Source organism: Leuciscus leuciscus, assembly GCF_965113295.1.
Source record: "Leuciscus leuciscus genome assembly, chromosome: 5".
In the NCBI taxonomy this organism is placed as follows: Eukaryota; Metazoa; Chordata; class Actinopteri; order Cypriniformes; family Leuciscidae; genus Leuciscus; species Leuciscus leuciscus.
The window spans coordinates 1652989-1671527 of NC_138729.1; the positions used below are offsets into that span (position 1 = coordinate 1652989).

Below are 18539 nucleotides of genomic sequence, written 5' to 3' on the forward strand. Positions count from 1 at the left end.
TCGTCATCTCTGTCTTTATAGAGCCTATACTCTCTTCAAACTACAGAAGGATTCAAAAACCTTCAGACTCCACATCCAGAAATGCCCTTTTCTGTGTATGTGTGTGTGTGTGTGTGTGTGTGCATTCATTGGTCAAACACACCGATCCAGACTTTAATCAAGCAAACCTTCACTAGTTCTTGTTCTTTAGTGCACAAGATTGAAAAACATCTCTACAGTTTGATTGATGATTATAAAACGGATAGTTACGTTCCTTGATTGTGATTGGTTGAGCCGCGATCAAAGACTGTTCCGGAAGTAAAAACCCCATAAGGACTTATAAACCACTTATAAACCTTTAAAGGGATGGTTGGTTATGATTTCACTTTTCTAACTTTAGTTAGTGTTAATATTGCTGTTTCAGCATAAACAACATCTGCAAAGTTATGACGCTCAAAGTTCAAAAAACCACTTCTTCTTATATTTTTACTTGAATGTAAATTTATATTTTATTATTTTTGCCATTAACATGCATAACCCAGCAGTCTGAGTATTATTTTAATAATATTTTGAGTAATATTTTGATATATATATATATATATATATATATATATATATACTGTGTATATATATATATATATATATATATATATAATGTTTTTAAATATTTAATAAACTCTAGTTTTTATTCATTTTTCTATAAATTTTAGTTTGTCATTTTGATGCATCAAAATAAACTAAATGCTGCAACTAGCTGAAAGGCTACTTTGTTTTCCTTCAGTTAAAGTTTATTCTATTTCAAGTAATCAAAATGTGTTTCAAAGTCCCCCTGTGGTGTAAATCCAGCTTTTAATGTTGTTTATGTGTCTATGTGGTGTTTTTAATGTGCTTTAACTCAAAGCATGTGTAAGTTCATAAGTCGACAGCATTGCTGAGTATTTCCTCCTTAAAACTGCAGTGAACCAAAGACAGTCTCAAACACACGCTTTGAAATCGCTGGTGTTTCTGTGTCACAAACTACCTTGTAACCAATCAGATCAACGTGTGATCGTCAACCAGTGGATCTCTGAGCTGAGTGAGTGGAGGCGGGGCTCATTTGCATATTCATAGAGCCGCGCATACTAAATGAGGCAAGGGTGTCGAGTTACATTCAAGATATTTTAAGACATTTTTCAAGAAAAAAACGTTTAAATGTTTGATTTTGGTGATCAAAGATGGGTTTTAAGGGATAAAATGATTGACTACAGTGGGACTTTTTAGGTTTAGTTATTAACTATAATAACTGCTGCTCTGGTGTCAGCACTGCTCTCTAGTGGACAGAACTGCTCACTGAACTGAACAAGATCATGCTGATAATGATAATTAAACCCCAAGGTGTCCAAACAACACAAACACGGCAGACTCACGGGTTCTTCACAGGATCCAGTTGTTTTTACTTCCAACGGCTACGGGATCATCACTGTGACTGGATCCTCACACACACACACACACACACACACACACACACACACTCTTCTCTCGCACGCTTCCCGTGAGCAGAACAACACTTCTCCAGGTTTCCTCTGAGGAACACTCGTCTGAAGAAGAGGAGGAAGAGGAAGAGAATGTGTCCTGAAGAACAAACGTCAGGTTATGTGTGGAATGTCACACACTCGCAGACGCATACCTGAAAACATCCTGGAAGGAAATGTGTGTGTGTGTGTGTGTGTGTGTGTGTGTGAGGCTTAATTTGAGGAGTGCGTGTGTGTGTGATGGATAGAACTAGTGTACGGGGAGAGAATATACAGTTTGTACGGTATAAAAACCATCATGTCTATGGAGAATCACCAAAAGTATAGCTAAACAAATCTGTGAGTGTGAGTGTGTGTGTGTGTGTGTGTGTGTGTGTGTTCAGGTGTGCTGCTGAGAGTCAAATTCAACTTAACTTTTATTTGTATAGCGCTTTTCACAATGCATATTGTTTCAAAACAGAAAAGCACATGGAAAATATTAGCGTAGCTGCTGTTGGTAGCATCAAGCAAAGATAATCATGTGCGTTTAATCTGAAATAACAGGAGTATAAAGTTACGAGAAGCATAAGAATGCTAAATTAATCTAGATTTAAACCGGGAGAGTGAGTCTGAGCCACGGACATTATCAGGAAGGCTATTCCAGAGTTTAGGAGTCAGATGACTTCGATATTCTAGGCACTACCAGAAGCCCAGAGTTTTGTGATCTTAAAGAGCGTGATCAAAGTCCTTTTAGGCAAGTCGTGCCACTCGGCCGCCATCTTGGCAACGCCCTCCGGGCAGCTATTTCGGACTAACAAGACCAGGCTCCTATCTAAATGAATGGGCAGAGAGTCAGAACTGCACTTTCACTGGTCACCGGGACATAAAAACTGCATGTATAGAAAAGGCAGTAAAATATGATAAAAATCGGTGAAAAAGTTTGATGACTTTGCCCCAAAATAAGGTTTAAAACGCCTTTCCCCCCGCAGGTTATACTTTACTACGCATGCGCAAGGGTTCACGACACAAACTTAATTTACGTCTCTATCCAGAGTGCCGGTGTTGTGCAATATTCAATGTCAATATTGTTCTCCATTATTTAAATATAAGCAGGTTTGCACTTTATCAGTAATAACAATGTATTATATAGATCAGTTGTTTTAACTATTCATTAAAATGAATCGGTTCAAAGGAGTCATTAGTTGGCGAATTGGACGTGTCATACGGTTGTGTGATTATCCCAGCAGTTAGGACATGGACATCCCACAAGGTTAGTGTCAACACAGAAAACATTACATCACTGGATAGGTTTTTTCGTTTATTTAGAGAGTCATTTTATGTCAGCTGAATGTGCGGAACGCATTTCAGAGATGATAAGGCAACGTATTTTAGCACAATTCACACCCAGCGGTAATTCAGGAAAAAATATTTCCGAATGCTCCACATGAAACTTTGGTCTTCCGACCTTTTACCATCATGTTGTTTTATTTTGATTAATATGTGCGAGGGAGAGAGAGCAAGACAGCGCTTAATTTGGAGACGGTGAAGTCTTGTTTACACTCTCGCCTGGCTCCGAAGAGAGAGAGTTAGTGCGTGCGCGCGACCGGGGCTCTCTCTCTCTCTACTTGTTCTTTCAGCTAAACATGCGCAGCAGTTCATCTACATTACTCACCGATCAAATAAGACATATTTTGTGTCTTTTACTTAGAATGTAAGGTAACATATTTGTGGTCGATATAAAATGCTTTATTTTCGCGTTTTTATCACTCTCTTCCATGTGGATTCCATCTGATCTTGTACACACCACAACTCGCTGTCGCCAAATCGTCTCCGCTGTCGCAAAACCTCAACTGTGCGCATGCGTCAGTGGAACCAGACGATAGGCTTAAATGTTTCCCGGCTTGACTGTTAAAAGCAGATGATTGGCTTTTCAGCGGGAGGGGCGGGACATGTGCATACAACCGCCATCTTTGCCGTTACGGGTTTTCCTTATATAGTTGTATTGAGGATTGGGGAAGTGGCATGTCTCTTATATAAATTGTTTCTGGCGTGATGGATTGTAAGGCGATAGAAGATCAGTTTAATACACAGGAGCTAAATCATTTTTGGCTTTATTGGTCAGTAGCAATACTTTATAATTGGAACTTAATAGGTAACCAGTGTAGCGATAATAAAATTGGTGTTATATGATTATATTTTCTTAGTTATAGATAGATAGTTATAGATAGATAGTTTCTTAGTTTTCTAGACTAATTGTTGCTTGTTTATTGAGGATGAAGGACAACCAGCTAGTAATGCATTTCAGTAATCTAGACTATTCATTCGATTCACATGACGTCACTGTAGCTTTGCGCCGCCATCTTTGCGACCGCCGGTCTCAGTAATGCCTGCAATATGTTGTGCAGTTGGCTGCAACAACAGCCTAAAGAGGAACCCTGAACTGGTATTTTATTCTATACCAAAAGAAGAGAGAATCATTTATTTAAAAGACTTGAAGTCTCATGTTGGTTTGTGGTTAATTATATTTCCATTATACTCTCAGTGGCCAACATTATACAGACAGATATCGACAGATAATGTTTTGTCTTCATTTTATTGTTGGATCTGTTTAAATGCACTTTATCATGGTAAGTTAGTAAGATTTGGGGTTGTTTTGAATATAACTGTTTCTGTCTGTTAGTTAATACCTACCTAAATCTAAGAAATATTTTTCTGAAGTTCATAAAGATATTGTCTTCGTCACATGCGCTTTAGATGTTATTTTGTGTAAGTAACGTTAGCTCTGCAGACGATGCATAATATCATCCTTGAAATGCATATTAAAGGACTAGTTCTTCCAAAAATGATAATTCTGCCGTCATTTACTCACCTTCATGTGCAAACCCTTAAGTTTACTTTCCGTGGAAGACAAAGGGACATTTTTGAATATGTAGCCTAATGGAGACTCTTCTTGTCGATGTAATGAAAGTGAATGAGTAACGTTAGCCTACTGGGGGCTGTCACGCAAAAAAATAATAATAATAAAAGACAAAAAAACATCACAAAAGTATCATAAAAGTGATCTAATACGACTCGTCCGTTATATTAATATAGTTATTTATTCATATGATAGCTTTATGTGACGAACAAACTGCAATTTAAGTCGTTATATTATAATCACTGATGACCTTACCTCTTGATAGCTTTTAATCGCAGCCGAATCGTGAGTGAATCATTCAAAAAGATTCGACTCGAAAGATTCTTTCATTTCGATATTTGTGTGTATTAAACCTTCTCTCTGTAATTGAACATCTGTTCTTTCGGACAGATATGGCAGTATTTGATCATATTCGGCTGATGTCTCTGGCTGTGCTGATGGACGGATTAGATATATTCATTCATGCTGAACAGCTGCAGATTCATAGATTCATTCATGACATCGCCTCGACTCTCATGAACGCGCGCCATGAAGCTCTATGACTTAAGTATTTCTATATCATGAAAGGCCAATTGGGGCAAGTCTGGGGCAGATAATAATGGACTAAAGAAAACTGGGGGTAACAAATAAGGATCGGAGCCTAAAATATAATTTTTCTCCAGGTATCTCTGTCTCTCTCTCTCATTCAAATGGGCAGTTTGGGCGGCCATACCGGGCGAGTCGGTCGCAAATATGGCGGCGTTCTATTTGTTGTGACGTCGGTGGCATCTATGAATAGGTCATGAATGCATGAACTAACTTTAGCGATGTTTCTGAGGTGGAAGAAAGCTGTTTTTTTAACATATGAAATATGATTTTCGGATGACAAAGTTGTTGTCTAATATAACTCCCAAGTCTTCAACTGTAGAGGATGAAGTTACAGTACGTCCTTCCAAATGCAAATTATATTCTAAGAGATTCTGTGTACAGGTTTTTGGTCCAATAAGCAATACCTCAGTCTTATCTGAATTTATTAGAAGAAAATTAGTGGTCATCCAATATTTTATATCTTTAACACACTCTGTCAACTTGGATAATTTAGAGATTTCATCTGGTCATGATGAAATATATAAGTGAGTTTAATCATCATAACAGTGGAAATTAATCCCATGTTTTCTTATAATATTACCAAGTGGCAGCATATTTATTGAAAGTAGCAGAGGGCCTAACACCGAGCCTTGAGGCACTCCATAATTTACTGACATTATCTTACAATTTTCCCCTGTTTAAGTAGACAAAATGGTATGGTCTGATAGATATGATCTAAACCGCCTTAATGCCTGTGCCTGTGTACCAGTGTAATTTTGTGGTCGATCTAAGAGTATTTTCTGATCTATAGTGTCGAACGCAGCACTAAGATCAAGTAAAACTAGTATTGAAATACACCCACAACATCATATTGCATGAAAGATGCAGCTTGTTATTAGTTCTGTTGGGCAAAATGTGTCCCCATTTGGAAATACTTTTCATAAAGCAAGATTGAACATTTCAAACTTGGAAACATTATGGTGAAAACAAATAACCACGTTGGAGGTTTTTTCGAGGGGGCCTTTATTTATGCATCCTTACTCAAAAATGCTCCAACATCAATGAAGCTGAAAATCAATCAATCTTTTGTCTCAAAAATGTACAGTATGCAATAATTTCTTTGCAATTCTGTATGCAAAGACCTCACGGGTAAAGAAAACTGCGTTTACATGCACATTTTTTCAATATTATAGTAAGTAAATCATAAATCAGCTTCAGCAAACGGGCTCCGTCTAAACTCAACTCCCGCCTGTCACTCGCGTCCTTGACAGATCCTCTGAGGGCCATAAGGAAAGCCAGGGCCTCGCGCAGACACTTTCCCTTTGTGTAATGTGTTGTTTGCTGATGACATGGAAACGAGTGGCACCGCGTTCAGGCCGACAGACAGAGCAGTGTTTCCTGCGATTGAGTGTGTGTGGACGGGATACGTGCAGAATGGACTTCATGTTGTTTGTTCACGTACATCAGAAACAGCTTTGAAGACTGAAGGACACACACTCACTTTTATCTCTGTAAAACCAACACATGATTGTCCATCATTTCTAATGTATGAAATTAATTGGTAATAGTCCATTTAAAAAGTTAAGTCAGATGAATATGTATTTTATAACAGTACACATAAGAACTTATTTTGGCAAATCACATGGAAATTTTTTTGTACAATTGTCTGTTATTTGAACAATAACTAAATGCACATGACTTATTGATCAAAACTTATGAATTGATTCTCAGTAAAATTGTCAAACTCTTCACAACTTCTTAACATTGTTTCATTGTGTGATTCATCACATGCAAGAAATGATCCACTCAGTTTTCAAAACATGTCAGATATGCACGTATATTCTATAAATATCTGACATGGAATGTTTGTAACGTCTGCTAAGTTGGCAAATGGCCTGCCATTGTAATGAAATGGGAATCACAATCTTACAAATCCACCAATCATATATGTACAGTAGCTGCTACTATATATATAGGGCAGACCCTTAAATGTACAAAAAAACACTGTATTTTTAAAATAATTAAACACTGTTATGATAGATAGATAGATAGATAGATAGATAGATAGATAGATAGATAGATAGACATATGATAGATAAATAGACATGATATATATATATATATAGATAGATAGATAGATAGATAGATAGATAGACATGTGATATGTGATAGATAGACAGATAGATAGATTTATAGATAGATAGACAGATATATGATAGATAGATAGATAGATAGATAGATAGATAGATAGATAGATAGATAGATAGATAGATAGATAGATAGATAGATAGATAGACATATGATAGATAGATAGACATGTGATATATGATAGATAGATAGATTTATAGATAGATAGACAGATACATGATAGATAGATAGATAGATGCTAGATAGATAGATAGATAGATAGATAGATAGATTTATGATAGATAGATAGAAATATGATAGATAGATAGATAGATAGATAGATAGATAGATAGATAGATAGATAGATAAATAGATAGATAGATAGATCTTAGTGCTGCGTTCGATACTATAGATCACACATTACTCTTAGATCGACTACAAAATTATACTGGTGTTCAAGGACAAGCATTAAGCTGGTTCAAATCATACCTATCTGACCGCTAACATTTTGTCTATTTAAATGGAGAAAAATCGATCATAACTCCAGTAAACTATGGAGTGCCGCAGGGATCTGTGTTAGGCCCTCTGTTATTCTCAATATATCTGATGCCACTTGGAAATATTATAAGGAAACATGGAATTAGTTTCCATTGTTATGCTGATGACACTCAAATATATATTTCATCACGGCCGGATGAAAACGCTAAATTTTCCAAATTGAGAGTGTGTTAAAGATATAGAAGATTGGATGACACGTAATTTTCTTTTATTAAATCCAGACAAGACAGAGGTAATACTTATCGGTTCAAAAAACCGCCCACAAAACCTCGCACAATACAACTTTAACATCATAGGATGTCCTGTTACTTTATCCTCTACAGTAAAAGACCTGGGTGTTATACTCGATTGCAACCTGTCTTTTGAAAATCATATTTCATATGTTACAAAAACAGCCTTTTTCCACCTTAGAAACATTGCTAAGCTACGTAATATGCTATCAGTTTCTGATGCAGAAAAGTTAGTTCATGCATTCATGACCTCGAGACTGGATTACTGTAATGCTTTATTAGCTGGTTGTCCTGCATCCTCAATAAACAAGCTACAGTTAGTCCAAAATGCCGCCGCTAGAGTTCTTACGAGATCAAGAAAATATGATCATATAACACCGATTTTATCATCACTGCATTGGTTACCTATAAAGTTCCGTATTAATTACAAGGTATTGCTACTGACTTATAATGCCCTAAACGGCTTAGCTCCAGTCTATTTAATGGATCTTCTATCACCCTATAATCCATCGCGCTCTTTAAGATCACTAAATTCAAGGCTTTTGGTCATACCTAGGATATTCAGAACCACCAAAGGAGGGAGAGCATTTTCACATTTGGCTCCAAAACTCTGGAATAGTCTTCCTGATACTGTTCGTTGCTCAGACTCGCTCTCCCAGTTTAAAACTAGATTAAAGTCGCATCTCTTCAGCCAGGCATTCATATAATCCTACAGTTCAAACTACAATCCGGCCTCTAGCTCATAAATGCCAGAGGAGAACTGGCCCCCGACTGAGCCTGGGTTCTCCCAAGGTTTTTTTTTTTTTCTCCATTAGGTCACTTGATGGAGTTTTTCGGTTCCTTGCCACTGTTGCCTTTGGCTTGCTCAGTTGGGGATATTTTGGGGATATTTAATTGAATTTTATCAATCAATAAATTCCTCTTGAAACAAACTTTGTTGTATTATTTTAATTTAATACTGTGAAGCTGCTTTGATACAATCTGTATTGTGAAAAGCGCTATACAAATAAACTTGACTTGACTTGACTTGACATATGATAGATAGACAAATAGATAGATAGATAGATAGATAGATAGATAGACAGAAATATGATAGATAGATAGATAGATAGATAGATAGATTTAGTTAGATAGACAGATATATGATAGATAGATAGATAGATAGATAGATAGATAGACAGACAGACATATGATAGATAGATAGACATATGATATATAGATAAATAGATAGATAGACAGACATATGATCGATAGATAGATAGATAGATAGATAGATAGACATATGATATATAGATAGATAGATAGACAGATATATGATAGATAGATTTATAGATAGATAGACAGATATATGATAGAGAGATAGATAGATAGATAGATAGACCTATGATATATAGATAAATAGATAGACAGACATATGATAGATAGATAGATAGATAGATAGACATATGATATATAGATAGAAATATGATAGATAGATAGACATATGATACATGATATAGATAGATAGATAGATAGACATATGATAGATAGACAAATAGATAGATAGATAGACAGATATATGATAGATAGATAGATAGATTTATAGTTAGATAGACAGATATATGATAGATAGATACTAGACATGATATATAGATAGATAGATAGATAGATAGATAGATAGACAGACAGACAGACATATGATAGATAGATAGATAGATAGATAGACAGACATATGATAGATAGATAGATAGATAGATAGATAGATAGACATATGATATATAGATAGCTAGATAGATAGACATATGATAGATAGAAAGAAATATGATAGATAGATAGATAGACAGACAGACAGACATATGATAGATAGATAGACATATGATATATAGATAGATAGATAGATAGATAGATAGATAGACAGACATATGATAGATAGATAGATAGATAGATAGATAGATAGATAGACAGACATATGATATATAGATAGATAGATAGACATATGATAGATAGATAGAAATATGATAGATAGATAGACATATGATATATGATATAGATAGATAGATAGATAGATAGACATATGATAGATAGACAAATAGATAGATAGATAGATAGATAGACAGACAGATATATGATAGATAGATAGATAGATAGATAGATAGATAGATTTATAGTTAGATAGACAGATATATGATAGATAGATAGACATATGATAGATAGATAGATAGATAGACAGACATATGATAGATAGATAGATAGATAGATAGATAGATAGATATATATATGATATATAGATAGATAGATAGACAGATATATGATAGATAGATAGATTTATAGATAGATTGACAGATATATGATAGATAGACAGATAGATAGACATATGATAGATAGATAGATAGATAGATAGATAGATAGATAGATAGATAGATAGATAGATAGACAGACATATGTGTGGCGAGGGGGGCGTGGTTTTGTGAAGTCTGTAGCGGGAGAGAGAGGACGGAGCCGAGCGGTGAGTAAGTAGGTCAAGTGCAGATGATGAACACCTGTGTCTGATTGCAGCAATTGGCGTGGAGAGACCGGATATAAGCCGGCGGGAATGAGAGAGAGAGAGAGAGAGAGAGAGAGAGAGAGAGAGAGAGAGAGAGAGAGAGAGAGAGAGTTAGACTGGGACCTCGTCTGCTGTGTGACACCACGGAGAAATCACCACGAGAATCTGGATTATTGATTTGTTTTGTGCTGTGCTGTTCGCACAGTGAACGCGCTCTGTGCGCAAACCTTTCTTTGTTGAACTTTTTGCTTTAATAAACGAGTGTCCCAGTCTCGCCGACCCCTGTCTTCTTCCTTCCCTTTGTCTACAACACTGAACCACATCACACTGGTGCCGAAACCCGGGAAGGAAGAAGATCGCCGCCGCCATGCAGACCCCGCCAGCCACGCCGTTTGCGGACACTATAACATCGCTCGCCGGTCTTCACCAGGAACAGCACCAACAACTGCTGGCGATTAAGGAGGAGCAGGACAAAAGGTTCGAAGCGCTCCTCCAAGGCCAGCATGAAGACCGCGAGCTGTTCTGGAGCTGGATAGACCGGGAGGTTCGGCCATCTGCTTCTCTCTATCTCTCTCTCTCTCTTCCCCCTCTCTCTCATGTCCCCTCTCTAAGCCTGTCCCTCCTCCCAGGTCTCGTGTGGGGCTTTCGCCCAGACCAGCACCCAGATGGAGAACGGGGACCCCTGCAGAGCCGGTGCCATCGCCCAGAGTCCCTCCCAGGGGAGGGGGCTCACCTAGCGGTCTCTTTACTTCACCGGTTGCTCCACCGCTCTCTCCATGCCAATCTCTTGACCCGCTTCCTGCCACCAGGGCGGCGGGGAAGTCTGGGCCGGCTTGTTGGCGCTGCGGGGATCCGGGTCACTTTATTGATCGGTGTCCGGTGATGGAGGTGGGGACTCTGATCCGGGTCCCCGATGCGCCACAAGCTGCCCCCGATCAGGCTGGCCTGTACCAGATACCAGTAAGTATCAAGGGGGGTACATTTCAGGCTTTGGTGGATTCAGGTTGTAACCAAACCTCCATCCATCAAAGTCTGATTCAACCTAGGGCATTGGATAATAGCCGCGTGGTTAAGGTACGGTGTGTACACGGGGAGGTGATGAATTATCCAATAATGCCTGTGGACATTCAATTTAGGGGACAAAAGCATAGAGTAGAGGTGGCGATTAATCCGCACCTCCGGCATCCGCTAATTTTGGGGACCAATTGGCCAGCGTTTAATGAATTATTTGGGTATTTATGTGCGGATGCCTCTTGGGCAGAAAGAGATGAGAGGAACGAGGCGGTTGCTCAGGTGGGAGAAGCTGAGTCGGGATCTCTGGGATCTGGTTCAGGGGAACGGAGCGCTCTCGAAAGAACCATCCTTACTGAGTGCGATGATTTTCCCCTGGAGCAGTCTCAGGATGAAACGCTGAAACATGCTTTTGATCAGGTCCGCTCTGTAGACGGCCAGCTACTCCACCCTGACCAACCGCTCTCCTATCCTTACTTTACAATTTTAAAAGATAAGTTGTATCGGGTGACCCAAGACGCCCAGTCAAAACAGGATACAACTCAGTTGTTAGTACCTAAAAGCCGCCGGGAAATGCTTTTTCAGGCGGCTCATTGTAATCCGATGGCCGGGCATTTAGGACAAACAGCTACACTAAACCGTCTCATGGCCCGGTTTTTCTGGCCGGGCATTCACGAGAATGTGCGCAAGTGGTGCGCGTCTTGTCGTGCACCAAAAGCACCATTGTGCCCTCTTCCATTAATGCAGGTCCCCTTCGAGCAAATTGGTATGGCCTTCATCGGGCCATTAGAACGGTCAGCACGGGGACACCGCTTTGCTTTAGTCCTGGTGGATTATGCAACGCGGTATCCTGAAGCAGTGCCGCTACGCACTATTTCCGCTAAGAGTGTGGCGAGTGCACTGTTTCAATTAATCTCCCGGGTGGGAATCCCGAAAGAGATTCTCACAGATCAAGGCACAGCGTTTATGTCACGCACAATTCGCGAACTTTACGAATTATTGGGCATTAAATCGATTCGAACCAGCGTCTATCACCCACAAACTGACGGGCTGGTAGAACGATTTAATCGCACGTTGAAAACCATGATTCGAAAGTTCGTACAAAAAGACGCCAAAAATTGGGATAAGTGGTTAGAACCCCTCTTGTTCGCTGTACGGGAGGTCCCGCAAGCCTCCACGGGGTTTTCCCCCTTCGAGCTTCTCTATGGACGTCAGCCCCGCGGGGTGTTAGACGTCCTTAGAGAGACTTGGGAGGACGGACCTTCAAATAGTAAAAATGAAATTCAGTATGTCCTGGATCTGAGAACAAAACTCCACACTTTGGGGCGGCTATCAATGGAGAATTTGTTACAGGCCCAGGACAAACAGAGTCGGCTGTACAACAGGGGGGCTAGACTTCGTCAATTTGCACCGGGAGATAAAGTGCTTGTATTACTCCCTACTTCTAGTTCGAAATTACTCGCAAAGTGGCAAGGACCCTTCGAGGTCACACAGCGAATTGGAGATCTCAACTATGAGGTAGTTCGAACAGATAGGGGCGGAGCACATCAAGTCTATCACCTCAACCTACTCAAAAAATGGTCGGAGCTAGAATCAGTGATGCTGGCGATGGTGGTGAGCGGAGAGGAGGATCTCGGACCAGAGGCGAATCTAAAAACTCAATCTCTCGCTCTGGCCCCTGGTGGAGACCTCCTCTCACCCTCCCAGCTCTCTGATGTAAAGAAGTTACAAGCAGAGTTTGCTGATGTGTTCTCGCCCCTGCCTGGTCGGACGGACCTCATTCAGCACCACGTTGAGACAGAGCCGGGCGTGGTTGTACGCAGCCGGCCGTATCGCTTGCCGGAACACAAAAAAAAAGGTGGTTCAGAGCGAATTAGAGGCAATGCTAGACATGGGGGTAATAGAAGAGTCCAACAGCGACTGGGCGAGCCCGATAGTTTTAGTACCTAAAACCGACGGCCAGGTTCGTTCTGTGTGGACTATCGTAAGGTGAATGCTGTGTCGAAATTCGACGCTTATCCAATGTCAAGGGTTGACAAATTGCTTGATCGGCTAGGTACTGCTCGATTTTATTCGACACTGGATTTAACAAAGGGATATTGGCAGATCCCTTGTCTCCTATGTCCAAAGAAAAGACAGCTTTCACAACGCCGTTCGGATTACACCAATTTGTTACTCTTCCTTTCGGCTTGTTCGGGGCTCCGGCCACCTTTCAGCGTCTGATGGACAGAATTCTCCGGCCGCATGCTGCATATGCCGCTGCTTACTTGGATGATATCATCATCTATAGTGGGGATTGGCAGCGTCATATGCAGCACTTGCGGGCTGTCCTGAAGACGCTGAGAAGGGCGGGGCTCACGGCCAACAGGGTGGCTCCCCGGCCTGAGTCGGGCGGTGGGGGTATGTGGCGAGGGTGGCGTGGTTTTGCAAAGTCTGTAGCGGGAGAGAGAGGACGGAGCCGAGCGGTGAGTAAGTAGGTCAAGTGCAGATGATGAACACCTGTGTCTGATTGCAGTAATTGGCGTGGAGAGACCGGATATAAGCCGGCGGGAATGAGAGAGAGAGAGAGAGAGAGAGAGAGAGTTAGACTGGGACCTCGTCTGCTGTCTGACACCACGGAGAAATCACCACGAGAATCTGGATTATTGATTTGTTTTGTGCTGTGCTGTTCGCACGGTGAACGCGCTCTGTGCGCAAACCCTTTTTGTTGAACTTTTTGCTTTAATAAACGAGTGTCCCAGTCTCGCCGACCCCTGTCTTCTTCCTTCCCTTTGTCTACAACACTGAACCACATCACAATATGATAGATAGATAGATAGACTTATGATATATAGATGGATAGATAGATAGATAGATAGACAGACATATGATAGATAGATAGATATACATGATATATAGATAGATAGATAGACAGACATATGATAGATAGATAGATTTATAGATAGATAGATAGACATATGATAGATAGATAGATAGATAGACAGACATATGATAGATAGATAGATTTATAGATAGATAGATAGACATATGATAGATAGATAGATAGACATATGATAGATAGATAGATAGATAGATAGACAGACATATGATATATAGATAGATAGATAGATAGATAGATAGACAGACATGATATATAGATAGATAGATAGACAGACAGACTTATGATATATATATATATAGATAGATAGATAGATAGATAGATAGATAGATAGATAGACAGACATATGATAGATAGATAGATAGATAGACAGACATATGATAGATAGATAGATAGATAGATAGATATATGATATATAGAAAGATAGATAGACAGACATATGATATATAGATAGATACACAGACAGACATATGATAGATAGACAGACAGGCAGATAGATAGACAGACATATAGATAGACAGATAGATAGACAGATTGACAGACAGACAGATAGATAGACAGATGATAGATAGACAGATAGATAGACAGATGATAGATAGACAGACAGACAGACAGACAAGTCAAGTCACCTTTATTTATATAGCACTTTTTACAATAAAGATTGTATCAAAGCAGCTTCACATTGATAACACGAAAATAATACAACAAAGTTTATTTCTAGAAGAAAATTGTGTCAACGTCCACCCATAATAAGGCAGATGAATACTATTGTTTAATATGAAATGTCCCCAACTAAGCAAGCCAAAAGCCAAGGCAACAGTGGCAAGGAACCAAAGCTCCATCAGTGACAGAATGGAGAAAAAAACCTTGGGAGAACCCAGACTCAGTCACTCAGTTCTCCTCTGGCCAACGAGCGAACAGAGTATGATTATGATCCAGGCAGCATTACAGGTCAGAGGTCAGATTGGATCAGAACATTCAGAATATTTTCCAGTACCATCTGGTTGGAGGTCGGAGTCATCAAACCGGTATAGAGACGAGTTTGTTGAGGATCAGTGCCTTGTGCCGATGACACTTCAGGACTGCGTTGTCATCGTGTCCAGGCGCAGGTCCTTCATCATATCTGGATACGGCCTGGATCCGGCGGACTGTGGTAAACCTTGGATAAACAGAGAGACTAATATTAGCATAGACGCCATTCTTCTTATGATGTAACGAGTACATCAGGATTTATGGGAAGTGTTCCCGGTTCCGGCTGACCTAATCTATGCAGCCTAACATTGAATTATAGAAGTCTATAATGTATTATGTGAATGCTAGGTCAAAGAGATGTGTCTTTAATCTAGCTTTGAACTGACAGAGTGTGTCTGCTTCCCGGACAATGTTAGGAAGACTGTTCCAGAGTTTTGGTGCTAAATAGGAGAAGGATCTTCCGACAGCAGTCGATTTTGATATTCTAGGTATTATCAACTGGCCGGAATTTTGAGATCGCAATAGACGTGAAGGACTATAATGCGTTAAGAGCTCGCTCAAGTACTGCGGAGCTAAACCATTTAGTGCTTTGTAAGTAATCAGCAATATTTTAACATGTATACGATGTTTAATAGGGAGCCTGTGCAGTGTTGCCAGAACCGGGCTAATATGGACATACTTCCTGGTTCTGGTAAGAACTCGAGCTGCTGCGTTTTGGACCAGCTGTAGTTTGTTAATTAAGCGTGCAGGGCAACCACCCAGTAGAGCATTACAATAATCTAGCCTTGAGGTCATGAACACATGTACTAATTGTTCCGCATTTGTCAATGAGAGCATATGGCGTAATTAAGATATATTTTTAAGATGAAAAAATGCGGTATTACAGATACTAGACACGTGACTTTCAAATGAAAGATTGGTATCAAAGAGCACACCCAGGTTCCTAACTGACGACGAAGACTTGACAGAGCAGCCATCAAGTGTTAGACAGTATTCTAGGTTATTACATGAAGTTTTTCGTCCAATTACTAGAATCTCTGTTTTTTCAGAATTAAGTAGTGGGGAAATTACTAGTTATCCCGTTTTTTATATCAGCTTTGCATTCCGTTAATTTTGTGAATTGGTAAGTTTCGTCAGGGCATGAAGAAATATAGAGCTGAGTATCATCAGCATAACAGTGGAAGCTAATTCCATGCTTCCTAATGATATCTCCTAATGGTAGCATGTACAGTGTGTGTGTGAGTGTGTGTGAGGGTAGCATGTACAGAGTGTGTGTGTGTGAGGGTAGCATGTACAGAGTGTGTGTGTGTGTGTGTGTGTGAGGGTAGCATGTACAGAGTGAAACAGAGTGAAACAGCAATGGTCCTAGTACTGAGCCTTGTGGTACGCCATACTGAACTTGTGATCGATAAGACATCTCTTCATTTACTGCTACAAACTGATAACGGTCAGATAAGAATGATTTAAACCATGCTAATGCAATTCCACTAATGCCAACATAATGTTCGAGTCTATTTAAAAGAATGTTATGGTCGATAGTGTCAAATGCAGCACTAAGATCGAGTAGCACTAATAGAGAGATACAACCACGATCGGATGATAAGAGCAAATAATTTGTGACTCTAATGAGAGCAGTCTCAGTACTATGGTATAAATCATATGGTCATAAATCCATATTGTATTTGTAATTTGTAACAATATTAAAAATTGTAATTGACTAATTCTGTTGGATCAAGTTGTGTTTTTTTTAACAAGAGGTTTAATCAGAGCCAGCTTAAATTGTTTTGGTATGTATCCTAATGACAAAGATGAATTAATGATATTAAGAAGAGGATCTGTGACCTCTGGAAGCATCTCTCTCAGTAGCTTAGTCGGTATAGGGTCTAACATACATGTTGTCGATTAAGATGATTTAACGAGTTTAACAAATTATTCCTCTTCTATATACTGTATAAGGGCCCGAGTGTGCTCGTTGTACCACGGCGTTGGACTATTTTCTTTAATCTTTCTTGAGCACAACGGAGCAACTGTGTCTAGTGCTGGAAAAGAGAGAGTTATAAGTTTCTGTCGCAATATCGAGTTCTTCTAAGCTATCTGGGATGCTGAGATGATGAAACTGATCAGGAAGATTATTAATAAAGCAATCTTTAGTGGCAGAAGTGATAGGTCTAACATTTTTATAACACGTAGTCGGCTTTGCAGCCTTGGCTAAATGAAGTTTACATGAGACTAGATAATGATCTGAGATGTCATCGCTCTGCTGCAGAATTTCAACGGCATCAACATCTATTCCATGTGATAATATTAAATCTAGTATGATTACGACGATGAGTAGATCCTGACACGTGTTGTCTAACTCCAATAGAGTTAAGAATGTCTTTAAATGCCAATCCCAATGCATCTTTTTCATTATCTACATGTATATTAAAATCACCAACAATTAGGACTTTATCTGCATAGACAGACAGACAGACAGATGATAGATAGATAGATAGATAGATAGATAGATAGATAGATAGATAGATAGATAACTTTTGTCTTTATTTCTGTTATTTGTAAATTGTAGCCGATAATGCATAATAATTTCCATGAGAAGCAGAATTGAAACTCTCGCACTGAGCGGATGATGAGTGTCAGTAACTGTCCTGGCCTGAAGAGGGAGACGTCATCGAGTGTTTAACCCGTGAGAACTTCTGCGCATGTCCTAGAATCCTCTTCATCTTCATCATCAATCAGTTTATCTGATAACTATTGATTAGTATATAGCCTAATGCAAGTGATAATCACTCCATGTTTACGGTCCATTATTGCGCATAGGACTGAGGCTGTGTGTTGGTGTGTGTGTGTGTGTGTGTGTGTGGGAGGGTCAGTGTGAGGATGATGACGTCACTGCCGAGGGTTCAGCTGGACTGACTGGAAGATCTGATCACTGGAGGAGCCGATCACTGTGCGCGCGCCCGTGCGGAGTTTCCAGCGCGAGGTAAAACTCGTTTGCGTGTTTTCTTTAAATGTGAGTGTTTGTGAAATATGACTGTGATTAGTTACAGTAACTGTGATCATACAGGTATTTGCTTTCGTCGCTCTATAATAACTTTTCTAGATGCGTTGTAATGAACTTTGTACAACTTTTTAAGTGATTGGAATTGCATAACGAGTGAATTCTATTTTTGCGATATTTAATCCGACAGTAGCCTACAGTTGAGTGTTATATTCATAATCTAGAGTTGTGGATGTATCTGATGTCAATGTTATGATCTGAAGGTCTCAGGATTACTCTAAATCAAGT

General features: G+C 39.5%; 1 protein-coding gene across 9 annotated transcripts in view; it reads left to right on the forward strand.

Annotated features, from left to right (window-relative positions):
* Positions 1–18119: 18119 nt before the first annotated feature.
* eng (endoglin) overlaps positions 18120–18539 on the forward strand; it is a 56582-nt gene continuing 56162 nt past the window's right edge. For 7 of the 9 annotated variants that reach the window (XM_082170530.1, XM_082170531.1, XM_082170532.1 and 4 more), the window contains exon 1: positions 18120–18233. The gene's annotated coding sequence lies outside the window, so the exon portion shown is untranslated. Of the gene's footprint in view, positions 18264–18294; positions 18318–18539 lie in introns of those variants that run through there. The other 2 variants (XM_082170526.1, XM_082170527.1) reach the window with 2 other exon arrangements.